The sequence below is a fragment of the Rissa tridactyla genome, chromosome 4 (genome assembly GCF_028500815.1).
Source record: "Rissa tridactyla isolate bRisTri1 chromosome 4, bRisTri1.patW.cur.20221130, whole genome shotgun sequence".
In the NCBI taxonomy this organism is placed as follows: domain Eukaryota; kingdom Metazoa; phylum Chordata; class Aves; order Charadriiformes; family Laridae; genus Rissa; species Rissa tridactyla.
This window is the reverse complement of record NC_071469.1, coordinates 28,337,115-28,346,961: the sequence shown is the minus strand read 5'-3', so window position 1 is coordinate 28,346,961 and position 9,847 is coordinate 28,337,115.

The window sequence follows — 9,847 nt, the reverse complement described above, 5'->3', positions numbered from 1 at the left end:
CCTGGTCTTGGGGAGGCCCAGCATTAGGGAGCTCAGAAAGTCTAAGTTATTGAATGTAGAAATAAAGTTGACGTTCCACTACACAGCAGGTCCCTGTACAGTCTGGTCCTTTTGGTTGGGGGCAGAAGAGATTGGTCCTTTGGAGCTGGTTACCAAATCTGTCTCACTGCATGCTGACTACTGCTGGCTTATTTGCAGAAACAAACGAAAAGCAAGAATGAGGAAACCAAGAGAACTCATGACTTTTATTATCCCCTTTTGAGGGAGAGCAGATGGACAAAGAAAGACTGAAGGACGTGCTCTGCAGACAACCCCTACCAGACTTAGCGGTTCTGACACAGGGGTCTTTGCAAGAGAAGAATTAAATTCATACAAAAGTACAGCTAATGTTGCTCAAAACATTATGGGTAATAAGAATTGTATTAAATATCTCCATGGGAAAAAATATGCTAGAAGTGTGGAAGCCATAACAGATTTTAAATGGCTCAGATACTAAACCGCTTTTTTAAAACCAATGTTTAAAAAAAAAGGAAAAGACTTCAACAACTCCTAAGAAAGAATGAAGGCCTTGTATATATTAATATTTCTACAGAAATAGAATTTATAAAATGTAAAAATACACAGATGAGCAGAGCCACAGGAAGTATATTTTGACATGTGCAACTGCCAATATAGACTATGCCACCAAGAAACTTAGAAAACTGTGAAATGTTGTCCCCTCTGGGAAGACCAGCCTTCAGTGGAAAGGAAAAGAAGCTGGTTACCATCTGGTAAGGCTCTGGGTGTTCCTGTGTGTTTCCCAGCAGAATAACCACCTGGAAAAAAATCTCTGAATTAGAGTTGGCTGGTGGCGGCACTGGTGGCTCCAGTGCCTCATGAGAGGTCAACATGACTGTTGACATGATGGTGCTGGTATAACTGCTGAGTAGTTATTCTCAGTACGTGACCAACTGCTGGGCTTTAACTCATTAGTCCAGCAGGTCTGTGCTCTCTGATGTCTGTGACTTCCCGAATTTGTGCCTGCAGTCAGTGTCCCCTTCACATATGGAGTATGTGGGGTTTGAGACAAAGAATCAGAACGGCAGAGAGCATTTGAGATGTTAGGTAGTTTGCACATGCTGGGCATAACACTATGGGGTTTTCTGTTCTCTCTCCCTTTCCTCATCATTCCTAAAATGTAATTAGCTTTTCTTGACTGTTCCTACGTACCGAGGAAGAACTACTTAGAAGTGTACACCAAACCCGCAAGATTTTACTCCAGAATACCAAGGCTTGGGGCCGGGAGGGCTCCGTGCCCATCATTTTACAATTGGAGCTCACTTACCGGTAGTAAAGCCCTACTAACCCACTGAGCCCGGGGCGGCCGTGGCGGTGCCGCCGTGCGGGGCCCGGGGGAAGGCGGCAGTGCCCGCACTGTCCCCTAGGTGTCAGGCCAGCCCCGGCAGTGACAGCGGAGCGGGCTGCGCCGCCGCCTCCCGCCCGATCCCCCCAGCTCTGCGGGGACTGACCCCCTGCGACCCACCGGCCGTGCCCGGAGCCCCCTTGCAGCTCCCCTTCTGAAAACTTCTTCGGTGCTTCTGTCCTGAAATGAACGACCAGCAGGAGCATCATTTTAATTGTTGCGAGACATTCCTCCACCATCCTGCTCCAGAAGCTGGTGGTTGGTGGGCAGTAGATGTGGTATGTTTTGTGCTGGACTCCTGCATCGGCAGCTGAGGGACTGGAGATACCTGACAATTGGTCCCTACCCATGTGGCAACTCTGACATCTCTTGTTGGCCCGCGTTTGGGATGTGTACAGCATGATACCTTCACTGCTGCAGGACCGGTTTAGTACCTCTTGGATCCACTGAAGTTACTGCACGTGATCCATGGATCGCAGTGTAGTCACTCATCATTTCTGGAGGGGGCTGATGTTTAAAACAGGTCATCTTCTAGGATGTTCTTCAGTGGCTCCAAGCCTGTTGACCAAGTGTTCACCACCCAGTGACCATGCCAGTGTAAATTATCTATGCGTCTCTCTCCCCCTCAGTCCCAAGAAATCCTTTTTTGAGTCTTTCAGCTTAAGAGGCACGCAATGTAAATACCAACACGTGCAGGCTGAGAATTAAGGCCAGGGAGCTGGGAACACCTCGTGATTTTATATTCGCACAAAAAAAGAGTGGGGTTTTTTGGCATGACCAGCAACTATTGTTACCTGACAGAGAACAAGATCCCAGATTTTCCTCAAAAACGAGCCTCTTAGTTTATCAGCAGGCACATGCTCTGTGAGTCACTTAAGCTGGATCAGGGGTGAGAAGTTTCTCACTTGTTTTCAGATTGGAAACCGTTTAATAGAGAAGAATGGGATCTTGGGGTACCCGATGGCAGAGAGCAAAGGTCGTGCTTCACTGTCCCTACATCACTGTATTTGTTCTGCAGAAAAGGGTGGACTTCAGGGTGGAGGAGTAGCGCGTATATACTGTTAAATATCTTTGTCTTTTCTTCCCACAGTGTCTTGGGTTTGTGTTGCATATGTTACACATGCATGTTTATCTCATGCAGAGTGCTGTTGTGTATTAGTCACGCATTACTATTCAGCTTAGGTTTACATAGAATTGGCTGCCCAGCTAAACTGATTTGTCCAATTATCGCCCTTAAGATTCTAGATTAGCTACAGCCGTCAAATATCTTCTGTAAAAAAACAACATAATCGAATAGGGATGGGTACTGGCCTGCGGCAGGTGTGGCTTTTATTTATTTGAGTGTCCACTTAAACTCCAGACTCAACAATGATGTAGCAGCTACATCGTACCTCTACACCAGGAAAAACCTACAGGGAGATTGGATGGTTTCTTTCAGCTGAAGAGTCTGAGCCCAAATTTCCATTCCAGAAGGGCTTGATAAATAAAAATTATCTACTTTGCCAAACACGAAATCAAAAGAGATTACATCTCTGGGAAGGAACGAGATGAACCTTCTGTCCTACTTTGTGGCCTGATGCAACTAAAATACTAGCAAAAAACCAGGAGTGCTGGTGGAAATTTTAGTTCTCCAAATTCATACGCAAGCAGCATGGGGGAGGGATGTAGCTGCAGTTTGTATTGTTGCAGAGTCTCTCTGAGCACACTCAGATCAATAAAGCTTTTTTAAGCTTGGTGGCAGCATTTGTCCCCTTGCTGGGAATTCAGGGATAAACTGTGGTAGATATTGAGCAGGGGCGGTCGGGGAGTGGAACATGAATTGCTCTGCTGATCCCGCACCTGTGAAGTGCTGCAGAAGGAAATGGTTTGGCCAGCATAAATTAAGGCAGCTCTGAGACTCATCTAACATACCTCAGGAATTCAGCCTGCCAGCACAAAATTAGACAGTGCAGAAAGCTGGCTAGACATAATCTCTGTATCTTCCATGGCTTGTGAGAGTGACACAGTCGAGTGACATTGTCAGATCGCTTCAATATTACAAAGAAAATAACACTGTTTAGGTATCATGTTTTGAAAACACAGCATGCATACCAGAGTATTTAATGTGTTAGCTAGTTTAGATGAACCTTTGGATCTCTTGCAGGGGAAATAATCTTTTTGTCATTCAGACTGATTTCCTAGGTGCCACCGCAACACTTAGGACAGCATATCATTGCATTAAAAAAGACATTGCTAGTCAGAAATCTCTGGAAATCTCAGAGTAAGTATGAAGACTAACGTTACATGCCAAACTATCTCAGCTTATTCGCATTGAAGATCTTTGATCTATCTAGCTGATCTGGCCTAAAGGTTTTTGGCTTTACTTTCAAAGGAGAAATCTCATGGGCTGCTGAAGTGGGTACACTGATACTAGTCTTCATCTTTTAAACTTGCATCAATAGTTCTTTGTTCCAGTGGCCTCCCATCCATATAATCAGTATATCAAAAAGTGTTCAGTGCGTATCAGTGGATGTACGCCTTATGCAAAGGGGCATTCTGCAGCCATGCACAAAATCAAGCATCATGGGACTGGGAGCATGCCATGCACAATGCACTGGTCAGTGTAACTGAGATGCGTAAGTCCCCTGTCCATTCATTCACTGAGTAAAAGCTCACCTGGATCTGTCATAGCAATGTTATAGAATCTGAAGAGATGATGAAGTGAAAGTTTTCAAGGACAAAATCTAATTTTTTCAGCATAAGGCAGTGGATTCAGGTCAATTGACTGATGCTAATGGTTTTTACAAGACACTGGAAAAGGTCAAGATCATAATGGATATCTCAGTTCCTGAAAATGTATGTTATAGTTGTTCTTTTCTTCTTCTGTGGGTGACTCCTTATCTATCAACAATACTGAAGCTATTTCATAGTTTCTTAATCCAGAGAGCCCAGACAAAGGATTACATTCCAAATTTGGCCCACCAGAAGAATGCAGTCAACCCACAGTCCATTCCTTGCCACCCTCTTTCTTGCAGGTTGCTGAGATGGCAGCCAGACACACATCGCAGGCTGGACAGATTGCTCTGGTAGCCTTGTCTGTTCCAGACACTTCATGAGGACCTTAGTTCCTCCGCTGACATGCTATTAGCTGTGCATCTCTCAAGGGACAAATATGCTAGCTTTCACACCCTCACTGGAAGGGGCACCTGATCATGTCACAGGAGGACGAGGAAATAATGTACTGACAAATAACCTTATTCACAGGATCCTCCTTCCAGGAAATTGGGTATGTGCGGTCCCTGATGGTCTGTGTTTGCATTTGGGGTCACAGTATAAAGTGGTCACATGATGGAGAAGGTCTCCAGGATACGGTCCTCCATAAGGGACTGAAACCAGCTCCAATCGTGATCTTCCCCAATAAGGGAAGATGAAGTCAGTTCAACAGTTTCCCCACCCCATCTTTGGATGGAGCTGGTGTGAGAGCCAGTTACACTGGGTACACGTGCCGAGAAGTCCAAGCAGGGCAGTTAGGAACAGGCTTACCGCTGTTGTACAACTTACAGCATGGCTACCAAACTTCCCATCGAGTCACCTTGAGGGCACTGATGGTGTCGATGCACCATGCACTGGTTTCTCTCAGTGTGCAAGTGCCTAAGGAGGACCTACGCCTTAGAAGCAGCAGCAAGAAACGTGCTTCTCCACCCTAGAACTGCACCTTTGCCTGCTTTTCCTCCCTTCCCACCTAGCAGAGGGCGCTCCGCTCTCAGAAGTGGGTCCTCGGCATACTCCTGGGCTGCAGCTTAACCACTGGAAGGAAAAAGTCCTGCACACACACGCTGCCACACATACACACCCTAGGAGACAAAAAAAAAAAAACAAAACAAAAAAAAAAAAAACCACCCAAAACCTAAGCTCCAAACGAACTGCGCGCTGCGAAAAGGTTTGTTGAAACCCTTGAAAAGGCAGCCAGGCGAGAGGCTGGCGAGCCAGGGCGGGTGCGGGAAGCCCCCGGCTCTGCCCGGGCCAGGGGCGAGGGCTGGCGGGCAGGGCTCGACCCCCGCCAGGCCGTTCCCTGGCAAAGGGCAGCCGCTGCCTCCCCGCCGCCGCTGGGCGGGCTGGTCCCGCTGCCACATTATTGTGCAGCGCAGTGGAAAAGCCACAATGCGAGCTGCTCTCTGGGGGGGTGGAGACAGACACAGGCGGAGTCAGGGCTCAAATTCTTGAACCTTTCACATCCTTTCTGTAATTTGAAACATACTTGTTCCCATTCCAGAGCTTTTTTTTTTTTTTTTTTAAATTCCTTCCTTCAGGCTGTGGAAATACGTTCAGAAAAGAGAGAGAGAGAGAGAAAGAAAGAAAAGAAAGGAAGGAAAAAAGCAAGCCCACTACTTATCAGAGGCTCCAAAACAAAACAGAGAAACGTGAGAGCATATCCCTCCCCAGCACAACTGCTTGCGGGCTCAGATTTCCCTTCAGAGGGGTCATGGCTGCTGCAGTCACGGGTTTGGAACGCAGCTGGTCCTGCCTGCAACAAGGCAAAAAAATCCCGTCTCTTCTGCAAATGGCATTTACCTCTGTTAGCTTTGCAAGTTCTTGGTTTTCAGAGAGGAGGAAACCATTTTCAAAAAGCTTGGGGCACTGGTTTGTGTCTTTACAGTTCCTGGTTATCTTTAGTGGGTAATTCTCCCTCCCCACTCCCAGCCCCTTCCACCCCTGTCCCAGTTGGCCTGGGAGGGAAGGGACGTCAGCATGTCCCTCTCCTGCACACTTCAAGTCACGCACCTCTGAGCACTTCCATGTATCTCCTTCCACAAGACCAGCAGGGAGACAGTTCCCATGTTTAGGGTGGAGTGTACACATAGGGGAGAGGAAAGCTGGCTACTGCGCACTCAGAAAGGTTTTGAACGTCCCTAATCTTTCCAAAAGGCATGGGGCAGCACGGAGCACTCTCTTGCATCAGCCAGGCCATCACTGCCCACTCCTTCCCCCCTGGGGAAACCACAGCAGGTGACTGTGCTGGTGCAGCAGGACTTTTTGTTTGCTTTGTGTAAGTAACAATTACCAGTGACACTAAACACCACCCCGGGTCAAAAGTGATCTGAAGCTCTTGAGTTGCACACAAGCAGTTGCTGTGCAGCTCTGCCTTGCCAGTGCTGGGCCAGGCGGTGCTGGAGCACAGTTGCTAAGGAAGAAGCACCTTCAGAAGCTTGTCAGGAGGAGTACCTACCCCTCTCCCATCCACTCAGACACTCACACCCTGCTCTTTCAATCCAGAAAAACAAGGATGAGAGGAGAAGCTTTCATGTTTCATTGCCATTATCGTAGGTCTCTACTGCGTTAATGTGGTATCATGCTGTTTACATGTGTATGTATATGGATGGGTGTGAGCAACCCTTAAGGAAGGTGTGAGGTTTTCCAGGAGAGAGTCAAGTGGGCACATGCACCTCACCTGAAGCAGCTGGATGACTGCGTCATGAGGAGTCACCTCTGCTCATGGGGGAGGAATCTTCCAGAGGGAAGGGCAGTCTGTGGGCACAGGACATAGCCCTTACATGCTGTATTCTTCTCTGTTGCAGCCCCTGCTCTGCACAGCTGGGGCGAGTTGGGGAACTTGGAGAGTATTTCTATTTCCTTGGGTGTATAGCTAGAGGAGGAGGAGGAGCAGGACTCTCTAGAAGATGGAGATGGGGCAGACACATCTATTTATTTTTTTGGAAGGGACAGTGTGACATTTCAGGGTTTCCCCATAGCCGAGTCATGCCTTTCAGCCATGTGCCCCATGTAGGAAGGCAGCTAGGTTATGCCCACTGGGGAACTCCTCTCCTTAACCCAGCTCCTGGCAGCACAAGTCACCACACTGATACTTTGCAGATTGGCAGGAAACGCCACAAAGCCCATGTGTGCTTAAATATTTCATGTCACACAGCACATGTTATTCTGGCTGCCTGCAACACTGCAGCATTTGGGCTCCCTCCCTTCAAGGAGATAAAGCATCCTGATAGCTTAGCTGTGTTTATCCAGACACCCTCAAGACAGTCTTTGACTCTGAAGCTGGACATTTGGAACTCACAGCATCTTCTGAATGTTGCCCTCAGATGGGAGCCATCCTGCTCAGGGCACCCCCACCATCTCTCTGTGTCCATCCTTTGCCCTCTACCTGGATTCCTGCTTTTTAGCCAATACAACTGTAGCACGGTGTCTGGTTTACCACATTTCTATCACTTATTGCAAATAAGCCTTTGCTATAAATACAAATGTCCTGCTGACTTCTTTCTTAGGCATCTTGGATACGAAAGGGTTATTAGTGCTCTATTCAGGCCCGTGTTGGCGATCCCCACCCTTCTCTAGATTGTCATGCAAGCCCAGTTGGAGTTGCTATTAAATATGAGACAAGACCTCAGTTAAATATGTGTTAAGTTAGTGACTTCTGGGGTGTTACCAACTTTCTAGAGATACCACATGTGACTCACTGAACTAGATGACAGACTGGGTAATAAGTTATTTCACACGGTCATATTTATAAGAGCAGGTTTGTCCTGCCTTTTTTACAGGGATCCCTGTCTCACAGGTAGCAAACAGGCCAAATTAAATCTATTCCTACAGGCATTGCTCTCTGCAGTTTGTTTTTACTCTATTCCAGTCCCACTTACTTAATTCATGGCCTGGTTAGCTAAAATGAAACCGCTCAGTCCCCTCTGATTCAAAGACTTTTGGAGGAAGACACCTAGATTTCTTGGGGTCATTGTTCAATGGGCAAACTCTGTAGATGGGACTCTCATCCTAATCCAAATGGTGTGTTAAGAAGTGATGGAGAAAAATCAACAGTTTTCCAGAAATGAAAGTGCCCCAGGCCATGCGCTTGCTCCCCGGCTGCTTCCCTGTACCCAACACAACTCCTGGGCACCATCTCTGGACCTCTACAGAGCTCATAATCTAAAGCGAGCAGCATGTCAAAGGTAAGGGGGCCAGAGCCTTAGTCTGCAACTTGTCACTATTGTAATATTGGGCACCTCTAAAGGGATATTAAGTGCCTTCAAAACAGTAGCTGAAAATTCTCCTTACATAGGGACATTTCTCTGAGAGGCTAGCTAAGGGAGACATCTTACCCATCTAGCCACACTGCAGAGACAGGTGGCATTTGGGCCATAATCCATGATCTCCTTAGCTGCTCAAAATGGGGACCTTCATATCTGCAAGACTGAAGGAAAGTGAGAGAAGCTCTTACCTGTCTTTGCCCCTATCTCAGATCCTATTCTTACGGGATGCGGCCGGGATAGACATGCCAATATCTGCAGGCAGATAGAAACCTTCTGTTTTATAAATACCAGCTTGTATCCAACTGTCCTTTACATACTAGTCTGGTTATTCATTGCTGAAGTGAGTTTGAGGAAGGGGCTGGGACAGCAAGAGGAAACAGCCCACGGAGAGAGGCAGCAAAGAAGAAAGGACGAACACGGTCTGGAAGAGAGCTGAGGCTCTCTCTGCTGACAGAACTTTGCAGGGGCTGAAAGGACACATGTTATAACTGGCTGGCTGGAGTCATAGTGGTGCTGGGACACGGAAGGGTGCAAACATATGCTCTCCAGTGACTTCAATCCCTGTGCAAAGGCGTATGCACTGCTTCACGAGGGGTGAGTGCGGGGGACTGCTTTAGTAGCCTCGCCTTCTCTGCTAACCTCTAGAAATTGGTTCCTTTTGATGAGATGAGAGCACATAGGCAGACTTGAAACGAGGACAAGAATCCTGAACTCAGTGTGATTTCTAACTGCTTGTCCCAGACACAGGCCAGGACTCCATTCCAGGCTCTGGGAAGCCCAAAGGAGGATTTAGCTACCCAGGAGGGAACCTCCCTCATTCCTGCACAAAACAGAAGCAGGGTGGTCTCTGGGTGACAGCAGGGTGCGGGGAGGCAGGGATTGCTGAACACCAGCCTCTCTTGATACTGATTTGCAATGAAACATTTTGCCTCCCGAGTCTGTTTCTCCCTCTGATTTTATCTCCCTTTTTAGAAAATGGCGCAAATAAAGCTGAGCTGCCTCATAGCTTGTGGATGTCTGTACTATATTAAACAGCCCTCCAAGGAGAGGAGTAAAAAAGGGTAAAGGACTAACATGAGTCTTTGCAAGAACCTGTGTCCATGCCAGGAAAGGGTGTGATACATAGTTCTTCTCCTGTTCCATTCCCCAGCCTGTTCCAGTCGGCTGTGACTTTTGTTAATCCCCATCCTGGGGCTAGAAGAAAGTGGGACCAACAGTTCAGTTTGCTCTGACAGGACTGAGCCCTGCTTGAAAATACTAGGAAACCTCCTGAGTCAGCAGCTCACTTGCTCCTACTCTTGGAATAGCTGAGATTCCCGGACACAGTAACTTGACTCTACTCCTGGCTCAGGGCAGCCACTAGCTGAAAGGCAAAATAAAATCCCCTCCTGGCCCATTAACGAGGCCTATTCTGGGTTCAGGAGAAACC